Source organism: Cupressus sempervirens, chromosome 10 (genome assembly GCF_028749045.1).
Source record: "Cupressus sempervirens isolate cs-2001-9-10 chromosome 10, ASM2874904v1, whole genome shotgun sequence".
NCBI classification, from domain to species: domain Eukaryota; kingdom Viridiplantae; phylum Streptophyta; class Pinopsida; order Cupressales; family Cupressaceae; genus Cupressus; species Cupressus sempervirens.
Window position 1 is genome coordinate 967976252 of NC_143127.1, and position 11694 is coordinate 967987945.

General features: G+C 33.5%; 1 pseudogene; it reads right to left on the reverse strand.

The window, feature by feature from the left end:
* Window positions 1-7989: 7989 nt before the first annotated feature.
* On the reverse strand, window positions 7990-10393 carry LOC149537202 (polygalacturonase-like; annotated as a pseudogene).
* Window positions 10394-11694: the final 1301 nt, after the last annotated feature.

Consider the following 11694-nt stretch of genomic DNA (forward strand, 5'->3'; position numbering starts at 1 on the left):
GTTTAATATGTTATTCAAAAAGTTCTTTATAGATCTTGTTGAGCAAGTTCAAAATAACATTGACTGTGATAGTCTTAACCATAATTTTTAGGACATAATAGAAGTAGTCCAATAGCTCTCTTTCCCCTCACCATGAATCTATGATTGTTCCTTTTTTTAATATTCGTTGAATAAAAAAAGGGAAATTGATTGCGTTGATGGTGATTTGCCTAGCTCAAAACTCTATTTAGGAGTCAACATTGAAATTGAAATAATTTGAGGTGTTTAAATGAAATAATGGTATAATGAATTAGGGGATAGATCTTAAATTTTAATTCTTATACCTTAAAAATTACTATTTTCATCATAATCCTTATCAAGATATCGAGGTTGACCTGTATATTTCACTTTAGTGCAAATTGGTCATCGGTAAAATCATGAATACTTTAGATTTGACCTTTAAGTTTTTATCTTCATTTCTTTGGGTGATACTTAATATTTTTCTCTTAGGGTATTCTCAAAGTTGAAATTGAGAGGTGTCTATTCTAATTAGGGGAGATGAGATTTCTTTTGTACCTCTCCCTAGAATTTTGGGTTTGCATAATTTTTCGAGCAAGCCTACATTGGAGAAGTTTTTTCACTTCTGAAAATTATCTTTTAAAACATTTTAATTTTGCCCTTAATTATTATAACAAGGTTTATTTGAGTAAATATTTCATAGGAGAATGTCATCATTGGTAACCTTATTCTTGGATAAGGTTTCCCTAGGTAATCCTTATCTCCCTATTTTGGAAAAAATGTTTAACACTCTGCTTAGGATTTGTGACAAGGGACTAACTACCTCATGTGGATTCTATAAGTCTAATGGCTCTATTGGGAATTGGAAGTTCAATCTATTGGTACAATGACAACCACCACTCTACAAGTGGTAGAATATCTTGGCCACAAGTTAAAATCTCCTTGGGTAATGTTGAGGGGGAGATTGTTGGAAAGATATTCAATTGTTTATTTCTATTCCTAAGTTGCATATTGGTGTCCAAATCCTTAGTCATTTACTAGGAAAGGATGAAAGATCATCACTATGACCAAGTCATCTAGTAATGGTCAAGGACTTGTTTATTTTGCATTACATGCCAAGAAAGTTAGAGATTTCCAAGCACCCTAGTTGAGATTGAGTGCATATATAAGCTGAGTAAACTGGAAGACAATTTTTTTCCAGCTAAATAGAAAAGATCAAGTATGTAGAAGTTGAGTGTCAGCATGAATGTTAGTTATGACCGATTGTCATAACATTCAAATGCCAATTAAACTAGTTTTTTTATATGATTTTGTAATTGCACAAACACCTATGTAAATCATTTTTGGCCGACTTCTATATATATTTAATGATTGTAGAGATAGTTAAGATGAAGTTTACACACCTTTATAGAAGATATTAATCCTAAGGAAAAAAATCAACTAATCAAGTGAAATGAAAAAAGAAATATATTATCAACCATTTATTATTATCCAATACCTTTGAAGATTGTCTATTTAGAGATGATTCTAAACCTAGGATTAATGTGTGAAGAGAATGAGTGAAGGAGAAAATAAGGGTAGAAAAATAAATGTAAGGGTAAGTCTAAAAGGAGACCAAATAGAGTAATCCAAGTAGTAAAGGATAGAATGAACATATTAGATTGAGACATTGTATAGAGGAGATTCAAAATTAGCTTACAGAGAAAACCAAGAGTTAGGTACTGAATTACTTTTTAATAGGATTGAGTTAGGGAAAATCCCTTAATCGAATGATCCTAACAGATCTATGTAAATATTCCAACAATGTCCTTACTTGATTGTAAGTGTAAAATCATTAACAATTTAAGATCTAATAGTATTAATAGATTTAATGGGGCAAACCCCTCACAAGGTAGATCATATGTTATGATTAAACATTGTAACTACAACAGGTTAACTTTATTGTTGCAATAGTGAAGATTTGTGGGTTTCATCTCCACCCCAATTTACCTTCACATTGAAGTATTTTTGGGTAACCAAATCATTTTTGTTATGTGTAGAGTCTTTTGATGAATGTAATGTTTTCATTTACAATTTAGCATTAAATCTGTCTGTAGATGATGTGATGAACTCAACTTTAAATTTGTCTTCAATTTCTTCTACAATGTAAGCTAGAAATACCCAACAAGTTTAGTATCTTGATCTAAAACTATACTCTTTGGTAGACCATGTAGTCTCACCACTTCTCTAAAAAATAACTCTACCACATGAACAACCTCACTAGTCTTCTTATAGGTAATGAAATGTGTCATCTTTGAAAACTTGTTAACCACCACAAAATAAGAATCATGCCCATGTAGAGTCCTTGGTAAACCAAGAACAAAATCCATGCTAACATCCTCCCATGCCTTCTCTGGTATAGGTAATGGCTAATATAATCTAGTATTTTGCTTCACTCCTTTTGCCATTCGATATACTCTGCAACTCTGTAAAAACTTCTTTACATCTTGTTGTAATTGTGTCCAATAATAATTCTCAGCAACCAAAGCAATGGTCTTATCTCTTCCAAAATGTCTAGCCAATCCTCTACTATGCTTTTTCAATGAGACTCTCTCTTATATAACTTCTTGGAATGCACAACTGGCTTCCTTTATACAACATACCAGCTTGGATTATAAAATCCAACTACTTTGTATTGTCAAGAGTAACAGGTTTTGTACAAGCCTTCCACACTTCACCAAAATTAGGATCCTCTAGATATAAATGAATTTGGGTGCACATTTAGGATCTTTTCGATACAAAACAATATTGAGCTGAGCAGTATTTTCCAAAATTACAAATGAAATTGGGTAAAAAACAAGGTAGAATTTGGTCTTGACTATTGAGAAAAGTGTGTCTCAACCTTTCAAGTTTTTTTTGAAAAATGCTAGAATTTGTTTGTGATAGATTTCCACATGTTTTTGTGTTGGAAAAATGTGTATGAGTTGTTAAAAATGTGCCTTGTCCCTTTTAGAATATAGTTAGCTATTTTTAGAGTATAAAAACTCATTACATGACTTCTATGAGGGTTTAAAGTAGGGGATTTATGGATAGGAAAACTATTTTAACTTGGTTGTTTTCCCATCTTGGAGTTACAAATTTCAAGAATGGGTAACATATGGCACAATTGTTTTTCCCATGGTTTTTACAAACCACAAGTGGTTTCCAAGTTGTAAAATCACTAAATAAGGAGGACTTGGGGAGGAGTATGATCATTGAGTTCTATTTGCAAGACTGGATGCTAGAAGTTTTCTCTCCAGCCTCAAGTTGTAGTGATGTGCTCCTATAAGACCTTGTATTACAAGTGTATTGTAACCATCTTGATTTGGTAGTACATTATGCAGGTCTTGGAGGGTGGGGTTTTTCTCCCAGAATGGTTTCCCTATGATAGTCATTGTGTTGTTTTCTTATTGTGATGTTTCATTTATGTATGTTTATTTGTCCATTGAAATCTCTATAATAGTTAGTTGAATTTTCATAATTGTCCCCTCAAGATTAGTGTATGAAGTGACTCCATGCACCTTTTCTTCCTTACAAGTGGTATTAAAGACTTGCCAGTTTTGGTTATATATGTTGGGTACAAGGGTTTTTGAGCTTATTAAGGTTTGAGTGGGAGCTTGTGTAGAGGATTTCATTTCTATGTTGTAGGATTGCAAACATGGCAAGCATATTGGGGTGGATTGATGTAGAGAAGTTTTCAAGCACAAACTTTGAGATTTGGAAGCTAAAGATGAAAGATCTATTGATTGATTGAGATATATGTGATGTGATTGATGAGAAAAAGAAGAGGCCTATAGATCTAACTTTAGCCACACAATATGATATGACAAACATAAAAGCTAAAGGTCTCATCAGATTGTGTCTTATAGATTCAATTATAATAAATGCCCATGAAGAACCTACTGCGAAGAAGGTAAGTGAGATCTATCAAGCGAATCACTTGTGAAAAAGATTTTTTTGAAGAAGTTAAATTCCTTGAGAATAGAAGAAGGTGGATAGATTTCTAAGCATTTAGAAAGTTTTAATATATTGGTGACTTAGTTGATCTCCATTGGGGTGTCGACGAATGAAGAAGAAAGGTGCTAAATCTTGCTATGTTCATTGCCAGACTCATGGGCCAGCCTTGTCCTAGCCATAGGAAGAACTTTAGTTGTCTTAAAGATGGAGGATGTTGTTGGTTCTCTACTTTATGAAGAGATGAGAAAGAAGGTCTCTTTGAATGCCAAAGAGGGTTTGAGTGTTTGAGGAAGACCAAAAGAAAGAGGTAAGAATGAAAAGTAGCATGGCCATTATAAGTCCAAGAATAAGGGGAGATCAAAATCTCCTAGTATGTCCAAGGAAATTTGCTGGAATTATGAAAAACTTGGACACTTTTGAAAGGACTGCAAAGAGGTAAAGAAGAAGAGGAAGAAGAAACAAGATTATGATTTCGAGTCTAAGAAGGAAGGTGGAGATGTTTTTGTCGTAGCCTTGGCCACTCATGTAGGTGACAATGCATGGTTGATAGACTTTGGTGCATCTTTCCACATGAATGCTAATATAAATTGGTTTAGTAAGTATGAAAAGTTTGATGGTGGTAAGGTGTATTTGGGTGATAACTCAGTTCTTGATATTGTTGGTCATGGAAGTATTCATACAAAATTTGTTAATGGTAGAATTAGAAGATTTGATGGTGCCTTGCATATCTCGAGACTAGAAAGGAATTTATTATTTGTTAGCAAACTAAGAGATCTGGGTGTGCATGTACAATATTTTTAAGTAGGTGTGAAAATGGTGAGAGGTGCTATGGTAATAGTGAGAGGAATAAGATTTGGTCCATTGTACTAGCTTGATGCATGCACGATTGAGTTCAATAGTATGTCTGATAAGATTGTGAAAAGGACTACCTTTTTGGAGAAAGAGAGGGCTTCAGTTTCAATAGATGGTCATGGTTTTTGGACACCCAAGGATGTTCTATCTATTGAATCAATGTTGACTATAGAAAAGACTATATTTTGGCACCAGAGACTCAGCCACATAGGTGACAAGGGTTAATGAACCTTAAAAAATAAAAATCTTGTTGATGGGTTGAATGACTGCAATCTTGAGTTTGATTTTTGTGAGCAATGTACCTATGCTAAACTAAACCACATTCAATTTTACTCAAGTTCTCATAAGTCCTCATGTGTTTTGGATGTAATCCATTCAGATGTATTTGTTCTAGTTGATGTTCTTTCTATTGGTAGATCAATTTATCATGTTTCTTTTTTTGACAATTTTAGTAGAAGAAAATGAGTTTATTTCCTTAAGAGTAAAGCTGAAGTTTACAATAATTTCAAAGAATTTAAACTAGTGATTGAGTTGTAGACTAGAAAAAAAAATGTTTGAGTACTGATAATGGTGGTGAATATTACTCTAATAATTTTGACACATTTTGTAAAGATTTTGGTATTAAAAGAGAGAAGACAACTTTGTATTCTCCATAATATAATGAAGTTGTAAAAAGAATGAGCATGACCTTGATGGAGAAGGCTAGGAGTATGTTGAGTGGAGCTAGACTAGACAAAAGTTATGGGTTGAAGCTGTAGCCACTGCCCACTACCTAATAAATAAGTCTCTTACATTAGATCTTGTTGATAAGACACCAATGGAAGCATGGTCAGGCCACAATCCTTCACTTAGACATTTGAGAGTATTTGGTTGAGAGGCATATGCTCATGTGCCAAAGGAGAAGCAAAAAAAAATTGGACAATAAAACTATCAAATGTATCTTCATTGGATATAGTTATGGTGTGAAAGGATACAAGCTTTAAGATTCTATTGAACAAAAGATATTTTATTCCATAAGTGTTATCTTTATAGAATCTAAACCTTCTTCTGTTACAGTGCAACTAGAACAAATAGAAGAAAAGTAGCGATTCAACTTCTTGCTACACCTAAGAAAGTTGAATCAAGGACCTTAGAAATAAAAGATGTTAAGGAGAGATCTACCAATTCAGAATCATCAGAGGAAGAGGGAGAACATGATCATATACTTGAACATGAACCTAAACCTAAACCAGATCTTGTTTAAAGGTCTAATAGATAGAGGAAAGTACCAAAAAGGTATGGATATTCTCTTGATGATTGGAGGTGTATATTTTCTTTGAATGTTAATATTAATGAACCAAGATCTATAGAAGAGACTCTTGCTATGAATGGTTTAGAGTCTTGGAAAATAGCCATAGATGAAGAGATGACAAGTCTTAAGAAGAATGATACATGGGACCTTGTACCATTTCCTGAAGGATAAAAGCTTGTTGGTTGTAAATGGGTGTTCAAAAGAAAGATGGGTTCAGATGGAAGCATTGAGAAGTACAAAGAACATTTGGTTGCAAAAGGTTACTCCCAAGTTGCATAAATTGATTATGGAATTTTTTTTTCTTATATAGTAAAAATGACATCCATTTGATTTTAACTTTCTATTGTAGCAAATTATGATCTAGAAGTTGAGCAGATGGATGTGAATATATCTTTCCTTAATAATGATTTGGAGGAAGAATTTTATATGACACAACCAGAGCACTATGTGGTGAAAGGTAAAAGTCATTTGGTCTATAAGTTGAAGAAACCTTATAGAGTCTAAAAAAAGTCCTAGAATGTGGTAACGAAAGTTGGATACATTTGTATTGAGTTTGGAATTTGTGTGTTCAAAGTTAGATCACTATATATATATATATATATATATATATATATATATATATATATATATATATATATATATATATATATATATATATATATATATATATATATATATATATATATATATATATATATATATCAATTTTGATGGTGATCATTTCATGGTTATTGCCTTATATGTTGATGACATATTGTTTATTGGCAAAGGAAAAGGTTTGATCACAGAATTAAATATTATCTCTCAGCAAAGTTTGAAATGAAAGATCTTCATGCAAGAAGACACATTCTTGGAGTGGAGATTATAAGAGATAGAAAAAATAGAAAGCTTTGTCTAGGCCAAAGTAAGTATGTTGGTACTATTCTAAGAAGATTCAATATGCAAGATTCTAGACTATTGGGTGTTCCTATTACTATGGGAGCAAAGATTTCTATCTCATAATGTCCTAGATCCCCATTGTAGATGGAAGAGATGAGTAAAGTATCATACTAGAGTGCTATTGGAAGTTTGATGTATGCTATGGTCTATACAAGACCAGACATTGCCCAAGTAGTGGGAGTACTTTTCTGTTACATGCCTAATCTAGGAAAAGTACATTGGGATGTAGCAAAAAGAGTCTTTGGATACTTGTAGGGAACCTTAGAGTACTCTTGATATTTTGATGGAACTGGAAACAACATTCCTTGGATATTCAAGGCTATGTGAATTCAGGCTGGGTTGATGATGTTGATAGAAGAAGATCAACTAGTACATATGTGTTTACATTATTCAGTGTGCAATTAGTTGGATGAACAAGTGATAGCCTGGGGTTTCTTTTTTCACTATAGAGGTAGAGTATATGACAACTACTCATGCCTCCAAGGAAGCCATCTAACTTAAGAGATTGTGTTTAGATATAGAGTTCAAACAGGGTGCAATGACAATTTATAGTGATAGTTAGAGTGCGATTTGCCTAGTGAAGAACTCAACATTTCATGCCAAGACCAAGCACATTAATGTACAATATTATTTTGTGAGAGATATGGTTGAGGATGACAAGGTGAAGCTAGAGAAATATAAATACATTGATCTCATTATTAATAATATTATTTTTGTCCTCCATAAAATATATATACTCATCGCATTTCAAATAATAAAATAAAGTCTTATCCCTGAACTTTTTTTGCGAATACATAACTTTAATATTTTAATTAATAGAAATTGACTATTCATCACCAAAAAAAATATTTGTTAATATTTAGAATATAAAAGAATTATGTACAATCCTATTCATTTACATCTCCTTATGGTCATCGACTCCAAACTATTTACCATTAGAGGCAAGGGGTTGGGTTTACAACCCTAGCATCAAGTGTAGTAACTTGTGCATTCTTACACAAGAATTGGACATCATTTCCACCGCTATAGCTCAAGTTTATGGAATCTACTTTGATTCCTTGACAAGGCACACTTTGGCTGCATTCAAAAGCAATTACAGCATTTGTAGCCGATCTTCCAGTTATGTTCTTGTATGGAACGTTGCTGATCTTCACACCAGAGTTTCCCTGCAATTATGCAATAACAACAGTCATAATTAAATCATGCTGCCATGTCATTAACTACAAATATTGAAGATTATATTTAAGCATTATCTATGTACCTTTCCAAAAATTCCATTTGGAGTATAGTATTGGTCAATTATAATGGGATTTTGTACGTTGTCCATTTTCACCATTTGGAAAGTTATACCAGTTGCGAAACCATTCCCTCCCTGCCATGTTTTGATCCTTACTCCATTCTCCATGTTGTGAAAAGTGACACCGCTTACTGTTATGTTCTTTACAGCAGCAATGGAGTTATCTTCACCAAGACTTCCAATACTTCTTTACCAACAACATGACAAACCCAAAAAAGGTATTTAATCAGTACCCACAGAGAATTTTTTCCCAACACATCTCAATTTATTAAAAGCAAACCTTATATAGTTCTAAATGCTACTTATTATCACCTGATCCCATGCCCTGGCCCACATGTAACCCTTTCAATGGCGACATTGAAGGATCCTGATCCAATAGAAACACAATCGTTGCCTGAAAATAAATATTGAAGCCAAATTGTGAGGAATTCCTTAAAATCAATGGATCATCTACAAATCATTTACCTTATGAGTTAACAAAAGTCATCTGTTCCTACTATGATGTTTCTAATTTTAACATTGGAAGACTGTCCCATATGAATTCCATTAGTATTGGGACTGTCACCAGGGGCCTTAATAGTCACACCATCCACCAAAACATTATTGCAGGTATCGAAGTTTAGATGAAACTGCTTGCTGTTGATTGAAATGATCTTTCTTACTATGGTATTCGTGGTGCCTGTAAATCTCAATCTTTGATCACAAAAAGAAACAGATTCATTAGATAATCTAATCTCATGATCCAAATGAGGCGGTCTAGGTTTGAAAACAATGAGGAGTAATAAGAGAGGTAGAAGTAGTACCGTGGGCCCATTCTGATTTGTCTTGTACTCATGCAAAACATAAACAATCATAGTCAGTTCTAAAAGCTATGGAAATCCAACAATCCTTGGGCAAATACAACATGATCCATAAAAGCGAACAAAGATATTAATACTAATGCTAGTGTTGGGTTTTGTTATTATTAATCTATTTTTGCTTTGTCAATGAGGTGATATATCTGGGTTGGAATTCACAAATATTCATACATACCTTTGCATTCATCTCCCTTGACCAAGAAGCTCCCTGTCCATCCGAAACTCCATTACCCTCAACTGTTAAGCCAATCACATTCCTGAAATGTAGCCAATAATTTATGTTGTTTTCACTCCACAATCTGTTATCTGTTGAAGCAATAAGTTTTCCAGTTACCTGCTGAGGACCAGAGCAAATCAGGAATGATATCTAACATTTTCTTAGGGTCCGTTTGGCCGTGGGCATAGGAATGGAGAATAGGCATGTAATATTGGGAATAAGAATGGCTATTCCAATAACAACTAATTTTTGGAATGGGTATAAGCTCATTTTAGAGGTAAAATGGGAATATGTATTCCTATTCCCTATTCCAAGTAACGAACCAAACAGAAAATAGAAAACTTATTCCAACTTTTCTATTCCTATTCCAGCAACTAAATGGACCCTTAGACACCAAAGAAATTGAAAATATTTTAGTGTGGTTTTCTAGCCCTTCGAGTCAACAGAAATATATATGAATTTCTTTAGATCATTTAGATGCGTCAGCTGCATTGTAATCTTGTTATTTCAACATGGCCCATCAAATGTAACTGGATTGATCAAAAATGTCATCTTTGGGACATATACAACTGGTGAACCATTCGAAGAATAGGTAGCATTCCAAGTTGTTAGAAAGGCCTACATTTCACAAAACCCAAATTAACCAAATTTGAACATTAAATTTTTTTCAATTTTCGATAACTTTCTTGATTTGAAACCTTCCACCTACCGTACTATCATTTGTTTGTCCATCAGCTTTCGCGCCATAGCTAAGAACGTTAAATATTTGATGTGTCTGATAGCTGCCCAAGAGCTTGAGAGAGTGTACACTGGGCATACTGGATGAGAACACTATAGGATTTTAAAACAGCAGCAACACAATTAAAAAATAATAACACTCAGAATAGGGGAGACTCTGTTTTATCATAGAGAACAAAAAAAAAAAATGATATTCTATTCCAACCACAATCGTTGTTCAGCCAATACATTTATTCAAATAAGGAAATTGTTAAAATTGATCCCTAACATGTAGATCAAAATATAGATCTAGAGTTCTGACAGTGGTTTTAGCATTATTGCATGCCTTGCTAAAGAGCAAATTTAGGAATTTAAAAAGAAACTACTAACTAACTGCAAAAGAATGCCGATAACCATGAATCTAACAATTACACATGAAAGTTTTAATTTTAATTGCCATGAATAGCAGTGGAACTGGAGTTTTCTTTTTAAGAGGACTTTGATCGCAGCATCAGATCTTCTACATACTCCCCCTTGATGCTAAGAGGACTCACAATTTGATCTCTGAGTGTCAAAAATTGATCTTTTGCAACAACCTTTTGAAGATATCCGTGATTTGTTCCTTTGTGCGGATGTACTTCAACTCAACTGCCTTCTGTTACGCCAAGTCTCTAATAAAATGTTGTTTAAGATCAAAATGCTTAGTCCTGCTATGATGAATTGGATTCTTGGCCAATTTAATGACACTTATATTGTCACAAAATATCATAGTAGCCTGAACTTGTATCTCTCCAATTTCTTTAAGAAGCTTTCTAAGCCATAAAGCTTGTGTGCCAGCTGAAGTGACCGCAACATATCCCACTTCTATGGAAGAGAGAGCAACCATACTTTGCTTCTTTGAACTCCATGTGATTAAACCATAATCCAAAGAAAAGCAGTTACTAGATGTAGATTTTCAGTCATCCAAACTACCTCCCCAATCTGAATCACTAAAAGCAACAAGCACAAACTTATTAGAAGAATAGTGAATGACAAAATCTATTGTGCTTTTCACATACCTCAAAATTCTCTTAGCTGCCTTCATATGTTCCTCTAATGGATTTGTCATATACCTTGAAACCAATGAAATTGAATAAACAATATCAAGCCTTGTGTGAGTTAAAAACATCAAACTCCCCAAAATGCTCCTATATGATGTCTCATCAACAATTTCAACACCATCATCTCTACATACTACAACTCCATGAGCAATTGGGGTGGAAAGAGGTTTACAATCAACCATATAAAATTTCTTCAACATATCTTTTGCATACTTTTTTTGACAAATAAAAATTTCATCTTTACCTTGATAAACCTCCATGCCAAATACTTTATGAGACCTAAATCTTTCATCTCAAACTCATTGATCATAGCAACTTTGAATTCATCTTTCATCTTTGAACTATTACCCATATATAGCAAATCATCAACATACAAACTCACAATGAGAATATCATTACCTTCTTGTTTGTAGTAAAGGGTAGGTTCACTCTTACTTCTTTGAAAGCCATTC